Raw genomic sequence first — 17,094 nt, 5'->3', positions numbered from 1 at the left:
GGTTGAGATGAGGTCTCAAGAACATTTTTCCAGTGTTGACTGGCTTAGAACTGTGATCCTCCTAATCTCTGCTTTCTGAGTAACTAGGATTACAGACTTAAGCCACGGTGCCCTGCCTTCAACTCACATTTGTAGCCTTAATGAATTGCCACTTCATTCCAGGGAGATGGAAATCAATGAACTTGGCCCTCTTACCACTCACCTGCCATTGATTCTCATTCTGGCTGTTTGCAAAGTTAACTGAAACATCAGGGCAAAGTAAATATCACTCTAAGCTGTCTCCAGCTTAGAGTCCAAGCTTGTGCTGAAGAGCTGGAAACTAGCCCTTCTCTAGGCTGTAATACAGAAGGTCTGAGAAGTGATCTGTCTGCTTCCATCTCCAGGTTCTCCACCTAGGCTACACATTGGAATATCCTGGGAAGCTTCAGCAAAGACTAATTCCCCAAGTCTATACTCAGGGGGTTTGATTTCAAGGTCAAACTAGGTTGTAGAGGGATTGGAGCCTGAGTGCTTCCAAGGGCAGAACCACCCAATAGGCAAGAGGGGAAGGAAATTCTGGGTAGAAGTACAGTTGCAATAGCACAGAAGCACTCTGGAGCAAGCTTTGTCTCGCTCTTGGTTATTACTGAACTAACTGTGCCTAACTGGGCAGCGATGGGAGATTCAGAAAAGACACAGGATACACAGATAGACAGAAAGTTGGGGCCAGATGTGTTGAGAGCTTGGGTGGAGACACACACCCTCTTTGCTTCTTTTCTCTATTATTCTCTTAATTTACTCTGCTTCTTAACTCTATCTTTATTCTTTAAGGCCTTACTCCTTTATAATTCTTTAAAACCTTGCTTCTAAAGTCTTTCCTTAAAACCTTGCTTTTAAAGTCTTCTTTTCTGTTCTTTAAAGTCTCTTTCCTTAGATGCACACTGTCCCAGGTTTTCTCTTAGCTTTTCTTTAGCATATTCTCTCCTAAAGTCTTCACCCCTAGACTTGCACTGTCCCATGTTCTCTCTTTAGCTTTCTTAAAATCTCAGCCCTCAGACTTGCTAGCAATTCCCCTTTAGCAACTCTCCTTCAGCAATTCTTTTCCCTTCAGCTATCCTTTCCCCTTCCAAAGCCTCCCATATCAAAAAGCCTCCCTTCATCCAAAAACCAAAAGCACCATAGTCCCAAAGCGCAAAAGCCAAAAGCGAAACCCCAAAGCAAAAATCCTGTGTGAGTCTTTTATATGCAGTGGTAAACAAGGTGGAGCAGCATTTCTTGGGGAGGGTCATGACATTGTAACAGGAGAAACCTGCATTCCTACTTCTCTGAAGGTAAACAACTTAGGAAAAGCAGCTGCTCTGCATTTTCCTCTTCTGCAGCCAGGGCTATGCCAATCTCAGCCTACAGATAAACATCTTAGGAAAAGCAGCTGAGCTGCATCTCGCCTTGCTTGTGTCCACTTCTCATAGGCTTCTCATAATCCACTTCCCACAACACTTGTTTTTTGAACACATGTTTATTGAATGCCTACTGTATGTGGGGTTGCACATTAATACCTGGAGAAAAATAAAATGGAAACTGAATCACAGTTTACCAGTGTTCACCCCCTAATGTGCAAATCACTGAAACTATGAGTTTTGCATAAGAGAAAGAGTTTATTCATGGACTGCCCCATATCGCACATCTGCCTCCCTGAGGATAGAGTTTGTGGGTATTTTTGGGATAAAGAAATAGGATGTTGTGAGGTACAGGGAAGATTATTGGATATGAAGTGGTCTGCTCATGCTTAATCAAATTTCATGATTCTTTATGGAATGCATGCCCAGAAAATGGCAGTATTAGCATGTTCTGCTAATACTGTTTTGGGCCCGTTGGTGTTAAAAACCCACCCTTCAGACACTTGCACAGGCCATATGAGGGCTGATGGTTTCAATTGGTTTAAGCTTCCTCCAAGTTCTAGAAAAACAACATAGGCAGCCATTACCTTTGTGAGCAATACATCAGAGGTGTTATCCATAGCAAAGCCAAGGAGAATATACTGTTTAGCTAGGTGGCCTTCAAAATCGATAGCAAAAGCAAGTAACTAAAAGCCAAGGAAGTTTGCTTAAGCCTTCAATTACAGGGTCTGGTCCAGTGGGCAGGACTTCCAGCTTGGTCTCTCTGTCTCTGCCTTTGACCCCTTAGGTTATTCTTAGTACAGCAGCAAAATAAAAGTATTAAAAGCAAGCTCAGAGAATTCCATTCCTTGCTCCAAACTTGTCTGTGGTTTTGCATTCTATTCAGAACCAAATTCAAAGTCTTCTTCTTGATCTGGGAGGCTCTACTGTTGTCTGGCCCTTTCTTGCCTCACTGACTCATCTCCTTTATCCTTCCCTTTGCTTTCCAAGCCCCAGTCTTCTTGGACCCTTTCTCATCCTTATACCTGGCTGTCACCCTCCTGTTTCCGGTCCTTGCATCTCTGTTTCCTCTGCCTGAAGGGTCTTCTCTCTGGCTCTCCCCTTGCCACATGTTAAAGGTGGCATTGTCACATGCCTGGGTCCATACTTTGCATGCAATGTATATGGACTAAATGAGCATATAGGAAACCATAATCAAATTGTGTAACTGAGGCCTGCCCTGTGGATGGGACAGGAAATGGGCTAGGAAGGGGTCTGGAGCAGCTCAGGAAGGGCCAATAATTTGCCCAAGTTCCAAAGTAAATGAATTAGTAAGATTCAAAGTCAGGAAGTTCACCTCAGAGTCTGCCTTAATCAGAAGGTGTTATTTGCTCCCATAGGATTAAAATATTTTTCTGGGGCTGGGAACCTGGCTCAAGTGGTAGGTAGAACACCTGCCTAACAAACATGTAGCCCTGAGTTCAAGTCCCAAGACTGCCAAAAAATGTTTTGTCTTTCCAGTTGTTTTTTATTCATTGTATCCTTTAACTCAAAACACATCTAAGCTTAAATACACTAGGTATACATTTAATTATCTTTCCAAAGGGAAAAGAATCACAAAAACAAATAATTTGGTGCAGAATTCCCCTCACCTAGGATGTCACTTTCTTCTGCTACTATCCTATAAATTGAAATCAGCTCTGAAGGGCCACACATGGTGGATTCATGCTTGTAATCCCAGCAATTATAAGGGTAAAGATGGGAGGATCTGAGTTTGAGGCCAACCCAGGCAAAATATTAGAGAGACCTCATCTCAACAAACAGCTGGATGTTGTGGTACATATCTGTAATCTCAACTACTCAGGAGGTAGAGGTAGTTGGATCATACTCTGAGACCTGCTTTCAGCAAAAAGCACAAGACTCTAGCTGAAAAATAAACTAAATCAAAGAGGACTGGGGGCATGGGTTAAGTGATAGAATGCCTGCCTAACAAGCACAAGGCTCTGAGCTCAAACTGCAGGAAAACCAGAGAGAGAGAGATACACACACACAAAGAAATTAGCTCTTGAGGTGTATGCCCCACACAAGCACTGTACCAGGTAGGTACAGGTGATGTAGCAGCACCAAACAAGACCTTTGGCCTTTCTGGAGGGTCGGCTCCATGGCAAGTGTCTCAGTTACAAAGAATGATTGTAGTTTTGATTTGATAAGTGGTTCTGTGAGAGAGTACAGGAGGACCTGCCCCTGGCTGGATGGGACACCTGTGTAAGATAGTGAAGTCTAAGAGTGAAGGAGGTGCAGAGGTTGAGGGAGAACATTTCAGACAGACAGAACGGGACCAAGGAGATAGAAAAAACAGCACACTGATTTGTCTGGTAATTCAGGTTATAATGCATATATAAATGGAAATGTCACAATGAATTTCCTGTATAGATACCTGTAAACAAAAATGCCTTTGTCCAAAAATAGAGAACAGAAAAGTAAAACAGGTCTTGTCTGGGGAGTTGGTACCAGTGGGAGGCAAAAATATAAGGAAGGGGTGTAGGAGCAGGAATGTGGTGAAAATACTATGTACTCATGTATGAAAATGGAAAAATGAGATCTGTTGAAACTATTCCAGCAATGGGGGAGAAGGGGATGAGAATAATGAGGTGGTGAATTCAGCTATGATATATTGTAAGCACTTTGGTAAATGCTACAATGCACTCCCCAGTACAACAATATTATTATAATAATAATAAATAAACAAAAAGGAAAACAGTAAAAAATGAAAACAAGAGTTAGACTAATTCTTGGAACCTGTTTTCTGTTACTTAGTGTGGGCTTTCCAAGGAATTCTACCATTAGAGATAGATCTCATAAAAGTGTCTTTGGCCTCACATGAAATTCATTTTCTTTTGTCTGGGCTTGAAAACAATGGACTTTCCACATATGCTTCTGTAATTTTGAAAGCTCTCAGTATAACTATGCAAAAGTGCTGGACAGACAGACAGACACTCAAGGTTATTGAAAGGTTTTTTCCTAGCCAATTTTGTTAATATACATGTGTCCACTTGGAAAAACTGGAAAATTGAGTGAATTTTATGTTCATTTAAGGCATCCTTGTCCTTTTTTTTTTCAAGGATTTAAAAATATCAACTAGGGTAGGTATTTATGATTTCACTATTAAGTGTTAAAAGGAGAAGACAGAAAAAATAAAATCGAAAACTCTACGATTTCCAATTGTTTTAAGTGGGAGTGAGATGGGGTAGGGCATAGTGAGAGAGTTCCTCCAATTCAAACTGCTTTCCTTGCATTTCTTTTCTTAGAAGTAACATTGTAGTAGAAATAAATCATTTGAATGCACAACCAGGACACTGACATTGTCACCATCTTCTGTGAACTCTCTGTGAGGCACACACATTATTAGGTATCATTTCTCCCAATATTGAGAAAAGAAAGCAGAGGACATGTATTTAACTGCCTTGCCTAAATATACATGGCAAGTTAATGATGGATCAGCCTGAGCTGAAGGCCTGAGTTCCTTAGATACTAAGTCTTTCTTCTATAATTTAGATCATGTCCAGTGACAAATAAATGTACTTGGGTTGAAGGAAAGTCTTGTGTTTGCTTATTTACTTACTTACTTACATACTTACTTATTGTGGGTCTCAACTTGATATCACCTATGCCATTTTAAACCCTGCTTGACTCTGGAGTTGTTTGGATCCCATAGACATGGGCTCTCCAAGGGAACGATCTTATTTCCCAGCACCTAAACCAGAACTCAAGACCCAGTTCCTTGACTACTCCTAGCAATGGACAGTGAGCAAGCGGCAATGGAAAAATTTTCCCTACACTTTACCATGTCTCTCCTTTCCTATAAAACTCCCCAGTCTATAAGCAGCAGTGGCCTCTAGCTCTCTTGCTGGAGACCCCCCTCTACAAGTTTCTTCTCTTGAATAAACTTGTGCTGACAGTGAGCCATCTCTTTGTCTAACTCTCTGTGCTTTTCAGTCTAAAACTTATTTATTTATTTGGCAGTTTTGGGGTTTCAACTCAGTGCCTCACACTTGCTAGGCTGACAATCTACCAACTAAGTGACACCCTCCCCCGAGTCCTTTTTGCTTTTTAGTTATTTTTGAGACAGGGCCTTGCTTTTTGCCCAGACCAGCCTGGACCATGATCCTCCTATTCACGCTTCCTGAGTAGCTGGAATGACAGGTGTGCACCACCACATCCAACTATTATTAGTTGAGATACTGTCTTGCTAACATTTTGCCTGGGCTGACCTTAAGCTAGGATCCTCCTGATCTTCACCACCAGAGTAGCTAAAATCACAGATGTGAGCTGCTGTGCCTAGCAGGAAGGCTTTTAAAAAATATATAATTATTTCCTTTGATTCCTTTCACTTGACATTAAAAGATGATTTAATATGTCAAAGTCAAAACACTATCCCCTACTGGGCAATGAAGAAGATAAAAATATTTTCCCCTACAATAGAATACATAGCTCAGAGTAGATCCTCAAAAGTATTCACTAAAAATGAAGAAGTAAATGAAAGGCAAGAGACAAGAGGAAGCCTGAAATTAATGAATAGTTTTCATTTTCTTAAACACATGAACTTTGTCTAAGAAGGGAAGTTTCCTTCTAAGATTTCTGGCCATTGTTGTACATGGTAGACATGTTTTATTGTGCCTGTCTCCCCATGTTTTCTTCTCTGCCCATCACACTGTATCCCATGCAGGTAAAAGGACCCATATTTTGTACTATAGTTTAGTATTATAGTACTAAACTATAGTATAGTTTAGATACTAAGTGCTATAGTTTAGATACTAAGTGTCACCCAAAAGCTATGTGTGCAAAGGTTGGTCTTCAGGACAAGGCTATTGGGAGGCAGTGGAACCTTTAAAATGTGGGACCAACTGCCCCACTCTGCCAGGATCCCTGCCCCTTGGGCCCACTGGGCACCAGCTCCACATGAAACAGGCACATACCTTGCCCCACTGGGATCCCCACCCCTCAGGTTGTGCCAAGCCCCAGCTCTGCACCAGATCCCTGCCTGCAGGTCCCCTCCCTCTCAGGCCCTGCCAGGCCCCAGCTCTGGGTAGGACATCCGGAGTCATGCTCTGCCAGGATCCCCACCCCACAGGCCCCGCTGGGCACCAGCTCCATGAAAGACAGCTGCATCCCCCACCCTGCTGAGCCCCAGCTCTACAGGCTTGCCGGATAACTGCTCCGCCAGGTTCCTGCTCAGGCTGCCACAGGAGGCCTCCAAACCTGCCTAAGAGACACAGACAGACAGGACTGGATGTGAAAGGAGTAACATCAGAACAACTAAGACTGTAATTCCACTGTTCCAGAACTGGTGATTTTTTTTCCCCCTTCTTTAAGGGTTTGGCTGTCTGGTTCGCTGTTTGATCACTCACCATCTCTCCCACTTTTTCACATTTTTTCCTCTCCTTTCTTTTATCTTTCCTTCACTTTCTTTCTCCTTCTCTCTTGGCTTTATTAGTATTAATATTGTAACGCAGCTCGTACTAAATTACACATAGTCCAGGGACAGAAGCAGTACCTGATGGAAATATGGGCAGACAAAAAAGGGATGGAAACCATTCTTCCCCCCCAAAATAAAGTAGTACAGGATTTAGAGTGAAATGAAAAAAACAGATACCCAGATCCAGACTCCAACAAAACAAAGATAAACTACACCAAGGAACCCAATGAAGCCCATGAGAATAACCTGAAAGAAGAAATCCTACAAGTAATTAATGAGAATTTCATAGAGATGTTACTAGACACGGTCAACCAAAACATACAGGAGGCACTCAAGAAATTCCAAGACAACAAAAACAAAGAATATGAGAAAACACAGAAACAAATAAATTAAATCATAGAAGCCCCAAATAAACACCAAACTGAAACAGAGATCACCAGAAACAGAAAGATAAACAAATTAAGGGTGAAAATTGACAATATTAAAGAGGAAGTAACCCACAATATGGAAAACCTCAGCAAAAAGAATGAAACAGAAATACAAAACAAAATGGAAGGCCATTCCAGCAGAATAGAACAAACAGAAGACAGAATCTCAGAACTTGAAGATGAAATGACAACTAAAGGAAAAATTGAAGAACTATTAGTTAAACAACTTAAGACCTGTGAAAAGAAAATACAAGAACTCAATGACTTCATCAAAAGACCAAACCTGAGAACCATGGGCATTGAAGAAGGAGAAGAGGTGCAAGCAAAAGGAATGCATAATATATTCAACAAAATAATAACAGAAAATTTCCCAAATCTAGAGAAAACTATGGCCATTCAGATACAGGAAGCCTCCAGAACACTGAACAGACCTGACCAAAATAGACCTACCCCATGACATATTATCATTAAAACAACAAGTACAGAGACAAGAGAGAGAATATTGAAGGCTGTAAGAGAGCAAAAAACGAATAACATACAAAGGTAAACCCATCAAAAATCACACCAGATTTCTCAACAGAAACCTTAAAAGCAAGAAGAGCAGGGAGTGAGGTCTTCCAAGCACTGAATGAAAATAACTTCAATCTTAGGATACTCTACCCAGCAAAACTATCATTCAAAATAGATGGAACAATAAAAGTCTTCCATGATAAGCAGAAACTAAAACAATATATGACCACCAAGCCACCACTACAAAGGATTTTCCAAGGAATTCTGCACAGAGAAAATAAAAGGAAACAAAACCATTTAAGGGCAGGCAATACCAAACCACAGGAGAAGAAAAGGCAAGAAAGTAGAGAGTAACATTGATTCAGCTGCACACAAACAAACCCTTAAACAACAAAGACAACTAAATGACAGGGATCACCACGTACTTATCAATACTAACACTGAATAATGGACTAAATTCCCCCATCAAAAGACACCAACTGGCAAACTGGATTAAAAAGGAAGATCCAACAATCTGCTGCCTACAGGAGTCCCACCTCATTGACAGAAATAAACACTGGCTGAGAGTGAAAGGCTGGAAGAAGATTTACCAAGCCAATGGTCCCCAAAAACAGGCAGGGGTAACAATACTTATCTCGGACAAAGTAGAATTCAAAACTACATTGATCAAACAAGATAAAAAAGGACACTCCGTACTAATAAAAGGGGAAATAGACCAAAAGGAAATAACAATTATCAACCTATATGCACTCAACGTCAATGTACCCAATTTCATCCAACATACTCTGAAGGACCAAAAAACACATATAAACTCCAACACAGTGGTACTGGGAAACCTTAACACCCCCCTATCACCAATAGATGGGTCATCCAAACAAAAAATCAATAAAGAAATCCTATAACTAAATCACACCATAGGTTAAATGGCTCTAGCTGATGTCTACAGAATATTTCATCCAACTGCTGCACAATATACATTCTTCTCAGCAGCCCATGGAACCTTCTTCAAAATTGATCCTATCTTAGGGTACAAAGCAAGCCTCAGCAAATATAAGAAAATAGAAATAATCCCATGCATTCTATCTGATCACAATGCATTAAAACTAGAAATCAACAACAAAAACAGCAGTAAAAAACATGTAAACAATTGGAAGCCAAACAACACATTGCTCAATGATCAAAGGGTTATTGATGAAATAAAAGAGGAAATTTAAAGTTTGCTGGAAGTTACTGAAAATGCAAACATGACCTATCAAAACCTATGGGACACAGCAAAGGCAGTCCTAAGATGAAAGTTTATAGCCATGAGTGCATATATTAAAAGGACAGAAAGATCTCAAATCAGTGACCTAATACTACAGCTCAAACTCCTAGAAAAACAAGAACAAGCAAATCCCAAAACAAATAGAAGGAAAGAAATATTTAAAATAAGAGCTGAAATCAATGAAATAGAAACAAACAAACAAACAAACAAAAAATACAAAGAATCAATGAAACAAAAAGCCGGTTCCTTGAAAAAATAAGTAAGATTGACAGACCCCTGGCAAACCTGACTAAAATCAGGACAGAAAAAACCCAAATCAGTAAAATCAGAAATGCAAAAGAGGAGAAAACAACAAACACCATGGAAATCCAGGAAATCATCAGAGACTACTTTGAGAGCCTATGCTCCAATAAATTTGAAATTTTTGAAGAAATGGACAGATTTCTAGAAACGTACAACCACCCAAAACTGAACCAAGAAGATATTAATCACCTGAATAGACCTATAACACAAAAAGAAATTGAAGCAGCAATCAAGAGTCTCCCAAAAAAGAAAAGTCCAGGACCTGATGGATTCTCTGCTGAATTCTATCAGATGTTTAAAGAAGAACTAATACCAACTCTCTTTAAACTGTTCCACAAAATAGAAAGTGAAGGAACACTGCCTAACTCATTTTATGAAGCCAATGTTACTCTCATCCCAAAACCAGACAAAGACACCTCCAAAAAGGGGAACTACAGGCTAATTTCCTTAATGAATATCAATGCAAAAATCCTTAATAAAATAATGGCAAACCAAATCCAACAACACATCAGAAAGATCATACACCATGACCACATCGGCTTCATCCCAGGTGTAGGCAATTGCAGGCCCAAAGTGACCACGCAGAGAGGGGGTGATCTGGCCAAGAGACTGTTTATTATCAGATGGAGGAGAGGGAACTGAGAGAGCGAAGCAGGAAGGGGCATGGGTTAAATACCCTTTGGTGGGACCCAGTGCAACCCGATTGGCTAGTACCCCTTTGGTCCATTCTGATTGGAGGTTGAGGAGTGGGAAAGTCCCAAGCTGGGTGGGTTCCTGATCTCAGGAAACTGAAACCTAAGGGCCCTGGGAAATGGAAACTCAAGGGCACAATAGGAAATGGAAACCTAACAATGCCAAGAAACCAAAACTTAACAATGCCAAGAAACTGAAACTCATCAATGCCAGTGGTGCCAACACCAGGGATGCAGGAGTGGTTCAACATACACAAATCTATAAACGTAATACAGCATATTGATAGAAGCAAAGACAAAAACCACTTGATCATCTCAATATATGCAGAAAAAGCCTTTGACAAGATCCAACATCACTTCATGAAAAAAGCTCTAAGAAAACTAGGAATAGACAGAATGTACCTCAACATTGTAAATGCTATATATAATAAACCTACAGCCACCATCATACTTAATGGTGAAAAACTGCAACCATTCCCTCTAAAATAAGGAATGAGACAAGGATGCCTACTATCACCGCTCCTCTTCAACATAGTCCTGGAATTCCTAGCCAGAGCAATTAGGCAAGAAGAAGAAATAAAAGAATACAAATATGTAAAGAAACTGTCAAAATATCCTTATTTGCAGACAATATGATCCTATACCTTAAAGACCCAAAAAACTCTACCCCAAAACTCCTAGACACCATAAACAGCTACAGCAAGGTGGCAGGATACAAAATCAACTTACAAAAACCACTAGCTTTTCTATACACTAATAACAAACAAACTGAGAAGGAATATATGGAAACAATTCCATTCACAATAGCCTTAAAAAAAAAATCAAATACCTAGGAGTAAATTTAACAAATGATGTGAATGACCTCTATAAGGAGAATTACATTCTCCATGAAGAAAGAGATCAAGGAAAACTACAGAAGATGGAAATGTCTCCCGTGCTTATGGATTGGTAAAATCAACATAGTAAAAATGTGTGTACTACCAAAAGCAATCTAATGTTTAATGCAATTCCCTCGAAATCCCAATGACATTCATTACAGAGATTGAAAAATCTACCCTAAAGTTCATTTGGAAACACAAGAGACCGCGAATAGCCAAGGCGATACTCAGCAAAAAGAACAAAGCTGGAGGTATCACAATACCTGACTTCAAACTCTATTACAAAGCAATAGCAATAAAAACAGCATGGTACTGGCACAAAAACAGACATGAAGACCAGTGGAACAGAATAGAGGACCTGAATATGAATCCACACAACTATACTCACCTTATTTTTGACAAAGGTGCCAAAAATATATGATGGAGAAAAGACAGCCTCTTCAACAAATGTTGCTGGGAAAAGTGGTTATCCATCTACAAGAAACTGAAACTAGATCTATGTCTATCACATTATACTAGTATCAACTCAAAATAAATCAAGGACCTAAATATCAGATCTGAACTCTGAAGTTACTACAAGAAGGAGCAGGAAACACTCTGGAACTAATAGGTATAGACAAAGACTTCCTCAACAGAACCCCAGCAGCCCAACAACTAAGAGAAAGGATGGACAAATGGGACTTCATAAAATTAAAAAGCTTCTGTACAACAAAAGAAATGGTCTCTAAACTGAAGAGACCATCCACAGAGTGGGAGAAAATATTTGTCAGCTATACATCAGACATGGAACTGATAACCAGAATATACAGAGAACTTAAGAAACTATACTCTCCTAAAATCAATGAACAAATTAAGAAATTGGCAACTGAACTAAACAGAACTTTCTCAAAAGAAGAAATTCAAATGGCCAAAAAACACATGAAAAAATGCTCACCATCTCTAGACATAAAGGAAATGCAAATCAAAACCATACTAAGTAAGATTCCACCTCACCCCTGTTAGAATAGTCATCATCAAAAATACCACCAACAATATGTATTGGTGAGGATGTGGGAAAAAGGGAACCCTGGTCCACTGCTGGTGGGAATGCAAGCTGGTGCAACCACTCTGGAAACAAATTTGGAGGCTTCTTGAAAATCTAAACATAGATCTTCCATATGATCCAGCAATCGCATTCCTGGGGACATATCCAAAGGAATGCAACACAGGTTACTCCAGAGGCACCTGCACACCCATGTTTACTGCAGCACTATTCACAATAGCCAAGTTATGGAAACAACCAAGATGCCCCACTACTGATGAATGGACTAAGAAAATGTGGTAACTTGTATACAATAGAATTTTACTCAGCCATGAAGAAGAATGAAATCAGATCATTCACAAGTAAATGGATGGAACTGGAGAACATCATTCTGAGCGAGGTCAGCCAGGCTCAGAAGACCAAAAGTCGTATGTTCTCCCTCATATGCGGACTTTAGATCTAGGGCAAATGCAGCAATGTGGTTGGACTTGGATCACATAACAAGGGGAGAGCACATATGGGAGATATAAGAATAGGTAGAAAACCCAAAACATGAAAACGTTTGATGTCCCCACTCCAGAGGAACTAATACAGAAACCTTAAAGTAACAGAGGTTAACATGAGAAGGGGATCAGGAACCAGTGTAAAGATCAGTTAGAGATGAATCAACATGGGTTGTAACACATGTGTACATGAAAGCAATGCTAGGAATATTTTTGTATAGCTATCCTTAACTCAACTAGCAAAAACGCTTTGTCTTCCTTATTATGCTTATGTCTTTTCTTTAACAAAATTATAGATAAGGTCAGAACAGGTTCTTCCTGGAAGTGAGTGGGGGAGGAGGGAAAAGGTTGGGGGAGGGGAGAAGGGGGGAGAAATCACCCAAACAATATATGCACATGTGAATAAATGAATAATAAAAACAAAATAAGATAAAAAGGAAAATAATGGTTAAAAATAAAGAATTGACTCCTTAAGCGCAAGATATGAAAAAAAAAAAAAAAGAGGTTGGGCCAAGAGGAAAGTGAGGGCTTGCAAAGGGAATTGTGGGGATCCAGATCCCAATTCTCATCCTGGTTGTGAGGTACATGATTTTACTCTACCTCATACTCCCACTATGATGTGTTGCCTTGCTACACGCCCAAATCAGTGGGATCAGCCAACTATGGACTGAGCCCTTGAGAGCTATGAGCCCAAATAAACCTTTTCTCCTTTAAGTTGAATGTCTCAGGGATTTTGTTATAGTGAGGGAAAGCTGACTAACACAGTACCTGACTCTCAAAAAGGCAATTAGTTTAGATGGTCAGACACCATGGGATGATTCCTGTCAATAATTTGACTAGTCAGAAATGAAAGATCAGTCTTGCAAGCCACAACCACTTAGAGTAAAAGGGTGTCAAAATGAATGGAAGTGGTGGAAGTCAATTTGTGGAGATGCAATTGCAGTTAATCTACAGGGAAAAAGAGAGATGACAGGCTGTGTGCATGGACTGAGAAACCTACACAGAGAAGCAGAAGGAAAAAGAGGGAGAGTGCGGGGGGAAAAGACATAGAAGGAAAAAGGGAAAGAGACAGAAAGAAAGACTGAGACTCCAAACTTGGTTCTTGACTGCCCATATTTCAACTCACATTTTCATGAAAACCAACTTACTTTCTTTTCCTTGAAACTTCCTTATTTTATTTCAACAACCCTTCTTATTCTTGCCATAGTTTTTTTTACCCTTTCCTGTTTTATTGCAACCAAGAACGTTCACTAAAACAGCATATTTCAAAGTTAGAAACCAAACTTTTTGAGAAAACTGAATAAGAAAAGCAGCATATTCTTCAATTGTATTTTAGGTGAACACTTTTAATTAGGAATTTTGTGCAGTGGCTTTAGCAGGACCATTTCTGGCTCACATTATTATCTAGGACATTTGAACAAGTAAATGTGCCCTATCACCTTGCCGACAGGCTATTTGAATTGGTTTCCAGAGAGTTCTGGCACTTTGAACTAAAGAGTATTTTAATAGATTCAAAGCATTTATGGAAAAAATATGCAATTTCTGGGAGAATGAGAAAATATTTGGCTTCCTTGAACATGATAAATAATTTGCTCATAGATGGATAATGTCGCCCCAACACCTGCATGGATGAATAATCACTTCCCTTGATGCACAATTTCCTTTTTGCCTGATACAACTGTGATTTATCATAGCAAGGCTCTGACATGGGTACTCCTTACTCACTCAAGTTATGTATTTGATAAGCAGCATCATAAATCATTGTTAGTCTATGACATAGATGCACATATATGTGTCTGTCTATATATTTATATATTTGTATATACTTTTTTCTTTTAACAAATATTGTTTGAGGGTTTACAATGTACACAATGACGATAGGTGTTGGTTGGGGACAAGAATACACAGCTCTTAGTATTCAATAATTGGTTGAGTATTGATTTTATAAAAGGTTCTGCTAAAACATAGGCATACTGTGTTTTTCCAACGGAGTCTAACTTAGAAAATTCAGATTCCTTTCAAGTCTAGAGATCCATAATTTGTTAGAGGAAGTTGACATGGATGAAAATTCTCCTTCACTATTTGTGTTTGTGTCTACCATGCTTAGCACAAAACTGATGACTAGATGAATGAATGAGTGCATGAATAAAGAAATGAATTGGTGTAAGTTAAAATTTTTTACATTTGATCCTTGCCTATGTGTCCCAAATAGGCTTTTATAAAAGATGCTAAATTGGGACAATAACCCTTCTCTCCTTGACCAATCCCAGAGAATCAGTTAGTAAGGAAACCTTGTTTCTCTCCTAACAATGTTTCATAAACTCCATCCGTTCTGTTTATGGTTAATACCAGTGAGAGATACATGGGACTGCTGGCTGCCTCTTCTCCAGTCAGTCCTGCCATGGATCATTTCAGGCCCCTGACAGAGGGAAGAGTAATATCCTGCAAGAAGTCTATGCTCAAAAAAGATTCCTCCATTGCTGTCCTGAATGCCATGTTCTGTGAAAGAAACTGAAAACATTCTGGGTATGAACTGTACTACTTGATTTGCACTTCACCATGGGAGAAGAGGACCTTATGATTATAAAGGTAGCAACATTTCAACTTCAGTAAGTCATAGGCTATTGACTTTCAAGAGTCGATATTGATTCTGTGACATTAGTAAATTTAATCTTAAAAATCTTCCTAAGTTTCACTTTTAGATAGGCAGACTAAAAATGGTGTTACCTCCTTCCCCTCTTCTAACGAATCTTTCAAATCACAGAGCATTGACTATCACAATGTGAATTCCAGCTCTATCAAAACCAGGAGGCAGCTATCATCCCAACAAATCATGATACAGAGATGTTTTATTTTGTTTTGTTTTGAGACAGGGTCTTGCTGTGTAGCCCAGGCTGGCCTGGAACTCATGTTCTTCCAGCCTCAGCCTCCCAAGTGCTGGCATTACAGATATGTACCACTACACCTGGCAAGGATGATCTTCTTTCATGACATGAAGTCAAGTTTGAGAATGGGGCTACCATGGGAGAACATTCTCATAGTTGTGTCTCTCAGGCAAAGGGGTAGTGCAAAGGGTTGTCATATGTGGTGGGACTGTTTGAAACCACAGGAACAGGGTACAAAGCTGGGGACTTATGTGGACTGGAGTCTTATCTGGAGTCAAGGTCATCTGGGTTGGGTTTGATGCAACAGAGAAGAAAAGAATTGAAATGGAATTAAGAATCACAAACCACTATCAAGGAAAACAAAGCTGTGCGCTTGTGCCAGTAGATAGTTTTTAATCAGTAATGACTATTCCAATAGTGAAGAGCCCAGCAAGACTGAATTTGACTGACTTTTACACATATGATGGGTAACTGTGCATTTTAAAGGAAGAATGAGGGAGTAGGGTAGGGGTTGGATGGAACTGAGAAGAGTTTGGGAAGTGAAAAATTATATAAGGCAGAAATGGGGGGTGGTCTGTGGGACGGTCACGCGAGTTTAGTAACTGGAGGTTGTGGTGGTTAGTGTCCTGCCCTTCACAGGAGCTAGAAGACAAGCACCTACCGTCAGGTGTTGGTGGAACAAACAGTGAAATCACTCGACATTTGGAGTCTCCTTAGTGTCTAGTTTAATGGGATGAGGTAGGACCACCCTGAGCATGTGGCTTTGGGCTTTTAGAAACTATGGATGTCAATGTTTATTCAAGTCTTTATAGGCTAGGGTTGAGGCTCAAGGAGAGAATATTTGTCACCTTGAAGTCAGAGAGATGGAATTTGCTATGGTAATGAAAAATGCAGAGTTGAGAGTCTGTTAGTCTGGGTTTGTATCCTGACTCTGGTATATACTACACAGGTACATGCACACACATGTACACACAGATGCATGCACACACATATACACATTTGCACACATGCACTCATATATGCATGTACACACATGCACATATACACAATGCATGTTCGCACACACATGCATGCACATGTGCACACACACTAACATCAGACAATGTGCAAAAGTGAAAATTGCCAATCATCTTTGCATAAATATTGGTGTAAAAGTCCAAAATAAAATATTTGTACACAGCATTCAACAATCTATTATAAAAGTTCACAATAAATTCAGTATTTATTCTGAAAATGCAAAGATGGTTCATTACTGGGAAATTTTTAACACTATATCTAACATATTAATTGATCAATATGGTCATTTCTATATATTTCAAAAATGTCATTATATATATTCTCAATCTAACTTTGCTCACATAGCCACACATAAACATGCATGTAGACACACACACAAATCCCAGGATCATATTTAATACTGGAAAGTTCTCTGTTAGAATCAGGAACAATACCAGATGTCTACCACCTGCAGTTACTACCGCTAGTTATCATTAGTCTAGTGACATGGCTAATGTAATTATAAAAGGAAGTAATAGAGCAATAACAATGAGTGTTGAAAGTAACACTTTGGGAAGATTTCTGTGTACCTAAAACTCCCACAATAATCAACTTTAAAATGTTAGAAGCAATAAGAGAAATAAACAAGGTGATTGAGTATTAGATATGGGATCAAGAGTTTTATTATGCATAAACAACAGTAATTAGTATAAATTATTGATTATGGAAAGCACATTTATAAAACTGTTGGAAACACTTCCCCTTAAGACATAAAGATTAAAA

This window comes from Castor canadensis, chromosome 15 (assembly GCF_047511655.1).
Source record: "Castor canadensis chromosome 15, mCasCan1.hap1v2, whole genome shotgun sequence".
NCBI classification, from domain to species: Eukaryota; Metazoa; Chordata; class Mammalia; order Rodentia; family Castoridae; genus Castor; species Castor canadensis.
The sequence above is the reverse complement of the archived record's forward strand: the minus strand, read 5'-3'. Positions refer to the sequence as shown.